This window comes from Aythya ferina (assembly GCF_964211825.1).
Source record: "Aythya ferina genome assembly, chromosome: 1".
NCBI classification, from domain to species: domain Eukaryota; kingdom Metazoa; phylum Chordata; class Aves; order Anseriformes; family Anatidae; genus Aythya; species Aythya ferina.
The window spans coordinates 133,806,094-133,814,047 of NC_140296.1; the positions used below are offsets into that span (position 1 = coordinate 133,806,094).

The following is a 7,954-nucleotide window of genomic DNA, read 5'->3' on the forward strand; positions in this document are numbered from 1 at the left end:
GTGCTGAAACTTCAATATCTTCTGTAAGTAGCTTCTGGGGAGAGCACATGCTTTAACGATAGCATTGGTACATGTCTCTTGGTGCCAGAAATGGTGGAAAAGTCAGTATATACACAGAGCTTTTCATTATTGAGTTATTCACAGCTCACATGAAAGAGCTGACTGAGCCCTGCAGTGCTAGACAATGTAAGGCTAGACTATCACTGTGACTAGTGGTGGTAGATGTTATAAGTTGCCCCCTTAATTAATTTTCAGAGAGCATTGCATTAATAATAGAAAGGAATTTATTGAGTAAGCAACAGCAAGCAAAACAGCGCTGGGCGGCCAGGGAGTCTCAGCTCCGCCAACGGCGTGCACCTCACCCCCGCCAGGGTCCCTTTTTATATCTTGGTAATTCCGGGATTACGCAGAACATCCTGGTATATTCTGCGACTGCGCGCACTGTTGCTAGGGGGTTGTCTCTGTCCCTCTGATGGTTGTGAAGATGAAGGCCATAGTCTTCCTCGGCATTGTGGTTCAACTTCTTTTTTTATTTGGTCATGTTGGCCCAGCATGAGACAGGAAGGCAGGATGTTGATACACTAGTTTAGCAACTTACCAGGAGATGGTTACATGAGCTTTGCAGCAGTGTCTTTGAACAAAAGAGGCAACTGAGATGCAGAAGGAGAGAAGGGGAGGGCGTTCTCTTTTTTGTTACATTAAGCAAAAGAATTTTCATAGTGTCTAGCCAAGCATTATACAGCTCCTTACTTCATCAGGGAGCTTTTGCAACTCCCGCTCCTCAAACAGAACTCCTTGTTTTTATAATACAAAAGACAATGAACAAACATTTATTGTGTATTACAATCCCTCCTTTTTCTTTTAGTTACTCATTTTGTTCATTGAATCTCTGCAATGCCTGGCTACTAAGAACTAATGTTTCCTCGATTCCTTCGTTGGTACTTATTGGCTCGTATTTGGCATGTATGAGCATTAAATGTGCCGCTTCTAAACGTCCCTTTACAATCGCAATCAATTTATTAAAAATACATGGTCCAAAAGTTAGTGCTATTATTAATAACAACAGAGGTCCTGTTATTGTTGATAATAAAGTAGTAAGCCAAGGTGAATAATTAAACCAAGATTCGTACCAGCTCTGTCGGGCTTCATTCTCCCGTTTCCTTTTTTTTTCCAACCCTTCCCTGGGTCTTGCCATTTTATCTCTTACCACTCCAGTGTGATCAGCATACATACAGCACTCCTCTTTCAGGGCTGCACACAGCCCGCCCTGTTGTAAAAAAAATACCAAATCTAATCCCCTACGATTTTGTAACACTACCTCTGAAAGCGACCTGATAGATTTTCCAGGGCCGAGATGGATTGTTCAATTTGGGTCAGGTCCTCATCCACAGCAATGCATAAGGAAGTAAATTCTTGATTTTGCTTAACCAGTGAGGCTACCCTGGTCCCCACTCCAGCTCCTCCCAAGATTATTAGGGTGGCCAAAGTTAGAGCCATGAACGGTTCCCGTCTTTCCAGATGATGACTTGCCACCGTGTGCTGGGTGTACATACAATCCTCAGGGTGGTATAGAATCCTTGGTATAATTATCACCTGTATACAAAAATCACGAGACGTATTAAAGAGTTTTAGTGATAGACAAGGAGTTATGCCCACTGACGAACGAACCCACCTAGCGTTGTTGGCTGGAATTAACCACTTGGCTGATTGTTTTCTATTCTCCATGATATTACATAGGTGACACTTCCCACTAGGAACTGTGCCCACACACCTACCACCTCCAGTGACTTGTGTTAGTGTTACCCTTATGTCTTTTCCCCAACTGCAATGTAGAGGGTTGTTCTCCTTTGTGCGGGTGGGCTCCCCAGGATCCCCGATAGCATCATAATATGAAGACCTTATACTAAAGCATAATCAACAATGTTTTGTTACATTTGGGTTTGTTTTATTTAATAATTGGTAGCTGGCATTGATGACCCCCCCCCCATATATTATTTTCAGCTATGTTATCATTCTCGGCTTTACCTGAGCTCGTAGGGCTGCCGAGGGTTGGCACTGTAGTATTTTCGGCAGGCTGGATTCCCTGGACACTTTCTGACAATACCTCATTTGGTCCTACTGCCTGGGGCCTATCAGCATCCTCCTTTTTATTAGTATGAGTCCTCCCCTATCTGTTCCATGTTCGTAAAATCTGACATTTTTCCTAGTACCCAGCTAGTATCATCCAAGTTTGTTATATTTATACATAGAACCTTGCAAATTTCTTTATTTCCATGGAAGGTTCCTGTATACCCTATACCATGCCCTCACCACCCGTAACGGGGATCCACTTGTTGGTTACAACCTTGCGGCCCATATCCCACTTGTAAAAATTTATCCCGACCAGCCCCGAGTGTCCAGTCCGTAGCAATGGTTTCACACCCCCAGTATGCACAATAATATGCGTTTGGATAATTACAGTACACCTTTCCTGGGTTAGAACTTGGGCAGAAATAAAATCCTGATCGGTTAAAGCATGGCTGCACTGACGCCAGGTCACATAATGTGATGCGGAAACTGGGAGCACCCGCTGTCGTTGTTTGCTGGATGATGAATTGATCCTCCCATCTGATCAAGCTCCATTTAAAAGGCTGGTGGGAATGCGCAGACCCATAGCTGACCAAAACAATGATACTGACTCCCATGTATCGTAGGAGGTGGTCGGAGCCCATCTAAATTGTCGGCCCCTCAGTCCCCCACCGTTTTCACTTCTCTGCCTCACTTGTCAGTTCGGTTGCAGCGAACTACAAGGTATCAGTTCTTCTTGGCAGCAGCAGTGTTCTTCAGGGGAACCTACTAGGGAGCCTTCGAAACAGGGCCTCCTCCCCTTCCCACGATACACAGATAATATACAATACTTATCGAGTCCGTCTTAGTGTTAGCTTCAAGTCATCAGGGCTTGGAGCTGCCTCCCATTTACCTTCCCGGATTGGTCCTTTCACACGGCTGGCATGTGTCCATCCTTTCTCCACAGTTCGAATAGCCATTTCTGTGGTAAGCAAAACAACATAGGGGCCTTCCCCATCGTGGTGTTAAAGAAGTCTCAAACAGAACTCCTTGTTTTTATAATACAAAAGACAATGAACAAACATTTATTGTGTATTACAGTAGATAGTTCACGTGTAGTGATTAGGGAGGAGTTCCTCAAGAAGTCTTAGAAATATACCCTTCAGCAAAGGGACAGCTTACCTAAGTTGGATTTTGCCTGTTTCTTATGTGGCAGTGGATGTGTGTTGTTTTGTTGTTGTCGTTGTTGTTATTTTAAAAAAAACAAACTACCACACAGGCACATAGCCTCTAACTTCTCCCTATGTAGCTTATGCACCCCCTTCAACCAAGAGACTTTAAAGATGCCATTTTCCTCCCTTGCTCTTCTGAAATGTCTTCAGAGCCTGTTTGTAGTGCACACTGAAGTCAGCAACATAGTTCTTGCAAGCTCCAATTCCCTGATAGTTGCCAATATCCAAAGCAGATAAATACCAAAAAATGCAGCACCTTAAACTCAAACGTCTATCTAAAATCATACTACAATTCCAAAGCAATCATGGGAATAACATTGTCATTATTAATTGTATTCAGAGCTTCCACTTCGGAACGAATCATTCTGATCCAATCTTTTACCAGACATTTGCATGTATTTTTTTTTTTTTTTTGTAATTTATGTAACAAATGTCACCTAGAAAGAACTGATGGAGTTTGGGGAGTTTAATTGCTTTGAGTTTTTATATTAAGCAGGGTTTATCTGCGATTATGCGTGACTTAGAGCTGAACCTATTCATTAGATACAAAGGAAGCTGTTTGTTTGATTGTGGAGCAATAAAGCTTCCACTTTCTTACCAGGGAGTCAACAACATTATCATTTGTCACTATAATTTTCTTCCTCTCTATACCAGGCAACAATAGATCTTGCTTGCAAAATGATGGGCAGCAGCTTTACTCCCCATCAGTGTCACTAGCAGGCAGCTGTAGGTAGTAGCACTGCACTGTTGACTATTTCCTCCCTCCCATTTCTGGAGCCTTCCATAAATAATGAAATGACAATTCTATAATGCTGGCTGGTACAGTAAACAATAAAATAATGATGCCACCATACCTCTCTGTCAGAAAGCCATTGCAGCTGAGGATTCAGAGAGTACACCTTAAGGCTTGAAATAAGGAGCTGTCACTTCCAGGTCAGCAACTGCAAATGGACACGTTAGCAAAAATAAAGAGTATTTAGTAGTTTACAGAAGAATTTGGAACAGTTTATTCCTTCCCCAAACCCAGTCCATTCTATGAAAATATCTTTCTAAAATAGTTTTCCACGGATTCTTTTTCCCTCTAAAAGGGAAGATAGCAAAAGCAACTGACATTTCTTCCTAAGCTTTTGGGAAAGCAAAGTTACATAGTAGTGTAATACTGGAATGAGAGAGAGGGAGCACTAATGGAGGAGAGCTGATGTCTGAAAGGCAAACACTGAGTAACAAGCAAGAAATAGAAGGAAAATACCACAAAATTAAAACATAGATTAGTGATATAAAGAAATGGTCTAAAGTAGAACTGCATTTCATTAACTGCCTGAATCACTCACTAAAAATAGTAAGTATTTGGGATTTATATAAAACAATATTTTTCTCCATTGTGGAAATCACAAATTCAGCGTGTATCACACAAAACAAACCAGTCTAATAACACTGGCCATTCTCTCCCGAAATCATCCTTCAGTTCAAGAAAAACATAACGAGTAAAACATTGCAAAGAAGAAATGTTTTGATTGAACCTTAAGTAAAATGTTTTGTTCTAGAAGACAATATAAAACATGGACAAAATCTGGTATAGGTAAGGTTAAATTTCCAAAGTTAAAACTGGAACTAGAAGGCATTGCCTTCGTCATTTTTCCCTTAAGCTATTCTGTGTTAAGCAAAACTCAGAAAATCACTTGAATCTAAAGTGAAAAATTTCAGCACATAATTTATTGAAGATATTCAGACCATTTATGTTCATGACACCTACAACCTCTCCTGATTTAACCCTTGTACCACTGTGTTAGTGCTTTATGCATTCTGGCCTCTAATGTGCCTCATTGGGGTTCCACTTATTTCCTAGGGAGATATTTCTCTGACTGTATACTTGTTTTTATCAAGGAGTTTTCTTATTTCTTTAATCTATACTCTGTGGTTTTTATTAGATGCATTTGACTACTTCCTAATTTATTTATACCCTTGAGTTATATAAAAAATACCATTTTCATGACTGAAAAAAGCTATCACATTCCTTATTTCATATCTGTGTTTTAATCATTTATCTTCAAAGAAAATATTTGTGGTGTCAGTAACTCTGTAGTGCTTTTTACTCTGTGAAGTTATATCTAGAGAAGATGTGTTATCTTTCTGCTGTATCAGAGTACCTCACAAATGAAGAACCCAAAACAGACTTTTCTTGGCTGTGTGGTATATAGAGAGTTACCAGATCACCTTTCTTTCATTGTTCACTGTTGTCCCATGATAACCATTGAATGCAATCTTTTTCTCACACAGTGCACTGCTAACATTTTATACCACAGCCTACAATCTCAGTGGGAATGCTCCAAGCACACAACAGTTTTGGTACATAATTCCCCATCTCTGCAGTGGAAGGACAGGATAGGATGTGCAACGCGACGATATTAAAGTGTTAATCAATGACATCAGCTGTAGTCCTTCCTTGTTAAAGCAAGGAATTTCTTCACCTGTAAAGGTGATTTAATAGGCTGCGGCTTGGCTTCAGTAGACAAATACAAATATATAAATATAAATAGACAAATATAAAAAGACAAATATAAAGCAAACCAAAAAAAACCCCACATTTATAAACTCTAAAATCAGCAGTTACCCTTTGTGCAGAGGATATGTCTGATGAATTCTTCACTCCAGCAATAAAATAAATGATGTCAAAAGGAGATGCATGTGAGCTTGCAGTCTCACATCTTTAAAGATGTTAGTGGTGAAGAACAGTCTTACATATTCACATCCAGCTGGCTAACTTCGATTACAGGTAGCCTGTAATTAAGTGACTTCATGGCTCCTGTCCATCACATCAATAGTTCTGCTTCTATACAGATCTTCCATTCCATTCCTTCTCCTCCAGAGACTAATATGCTGATGGGGTGGCAAAGGCAAATTAAGCTACTTTAAAATATAATTAGAATTTTTAGGTGGCTTTGTTCATTTGACAGAATGAGCACCTCTCTTCTGCACTGCTTTCATTTTATGTACAGTTCTGACAAGGGCTATAAAATTACTTAACATTTTGTGATATGTGCATCATTGTTGACATAGCACAATGTAACTAGAGAGGCAATCAGTCTGCAGCACACACCTACCTTTGAGAGTAGTTTGGGAGAGCTTCTCTGTCCTCACATCACCTTCTGCATGCAGTCATGAGAGCAATAACTGAGAAACAAGGAATAGAATGGCTCTCTCAGCTAAAATTATTCAGGTTCTACATCAGATGGAGAGTTTTGCTTTCAACTTCAAAGAAGGGGCAAAGATGAAACATGAGTCTTCCGTAAGCATTCAGTGACGTAAAAGAAAATGTATTTAAATAGGTACATTTTGAGATGACAGACCCACAATTTCAAGGGCAGACTTTTCATGTGCTGCATTATCAGTGCACCTCTGTAGGAAACTACCCTTTCAATCAATCACTTTTTTTTTTTTAGACATCTGTGAATGACAAAGTTTACATCAATACAATTCAAATGCAGTTCTATTAGAGTATGCAAAGTACCAGGCAGGCTATGCATTTCCAATTAATGCTGATTTTTGCTAGAGGATGAGCACTGAAGTCCAATATCTGCCTTATAAAGTCTCATTCCTACCATACAAACTTGTATCTTTGTGGCTTAGAAAAAGAATAGGAGAAAAGATGTTTTGAAAGTAGGATGCACTGTCAGAGAGACCCTTATTTTTCATTGTAAACAAGAGTCTGCAGGGATAGTTAAGGATTTATGAACTTGTTTCCATCTAAGTAAAAAAAAAAACTAACAAACATATGGCCTAAGTAGTTGTCTCTGTCTCCTATTTTTGCTTTGGAGGTTTTGAATGTGACTTTGCCTTTAGTGTAAGGCAATGAAAAGAGATAAAAATACATACTTTCAGAAATTTCCTATAACCTACATCAAAAGCAGTTGCAAGAAAAGCTGTTCTTCATTTCTTATTTATAAAAGGTAGCTACACGTAAGAGGAAGGAAAAGAGAAAGTGAAAGGGAAAAAGACAACAGAGAGGCATCTTCCTCTCAGAGCAAGCTGCCAGAGATGAATATCATGGCAAGAATGATGCTTATCAGTTTTTCCTGAATCAGCCACTTTTCAACCTTATATATCACCTGCAGATAAATTACACAGAAGAAAACAGGAGCTGTTTATTTCTTTAAGATAATATAAAACTATTATTGGGATGAAAACTTTTCAGTTAAGTCTGCCCTCATACAAAAGGAAGATGATGAAGAAAAGTCTACTTGTACAAGTCTTTAAGTGAATTAAAAAAAAAGAAAAATCCATACAAATATTTCAAGAATCTATTCACAAACCTTCTAAATGCTTAACTGCTGGTAAGACATGCTTCAAGGACTTTTGGGCTGCTTTTATGCTTAGGATTAAAATAAGGAGTGGCCAACCTGGCTGATGCTACAAGCTTCATGTCAAAATCACTGTGCCACTACAAGCCACAAGACATCAGACACAAACATGGCCACAAAACCAAGAGAAAGGAACAACTCTGAAAGGGTTCACTTTCTAGCTGACGCTGCATCCTCAACAGTCTCACCTCCTCAGTGTGGGATAACTCCTCAGGAGCAATGAAGTTGGGCAGCAGCCCTGCATCCACACAGCTCTGAGACACAGTGCCAGTCAGTGAGGTGCACATGAGCCACAAAAGGCGCATGAGCCACAGGCTA

General features: G+C 39.8%; 1 long non-coding RNA gene across 1 annotated transcript; it reads right to left on the reverse strand.

Moving 5' to 3' along the window:
- Positions 1-266: 266 nt before the first annotated feature.
- On the reverse strand, positions 267-6,274 carry LOC311429697. The gene is made up of 4 exons (XR_014688353.1): positions 5,890-6,274; positions 4,133-4,219; positions 2,960-3,055; positions 267-1,593 (listed from the first exon to the last, which is right to left on the reverse strand). It is a non-coding gene; the product is annotated as an uncharacterized lncRNA (long non-coding RNA).
- Positions 6,275-7,954: the final 1,680 nt, after the last annotated feature.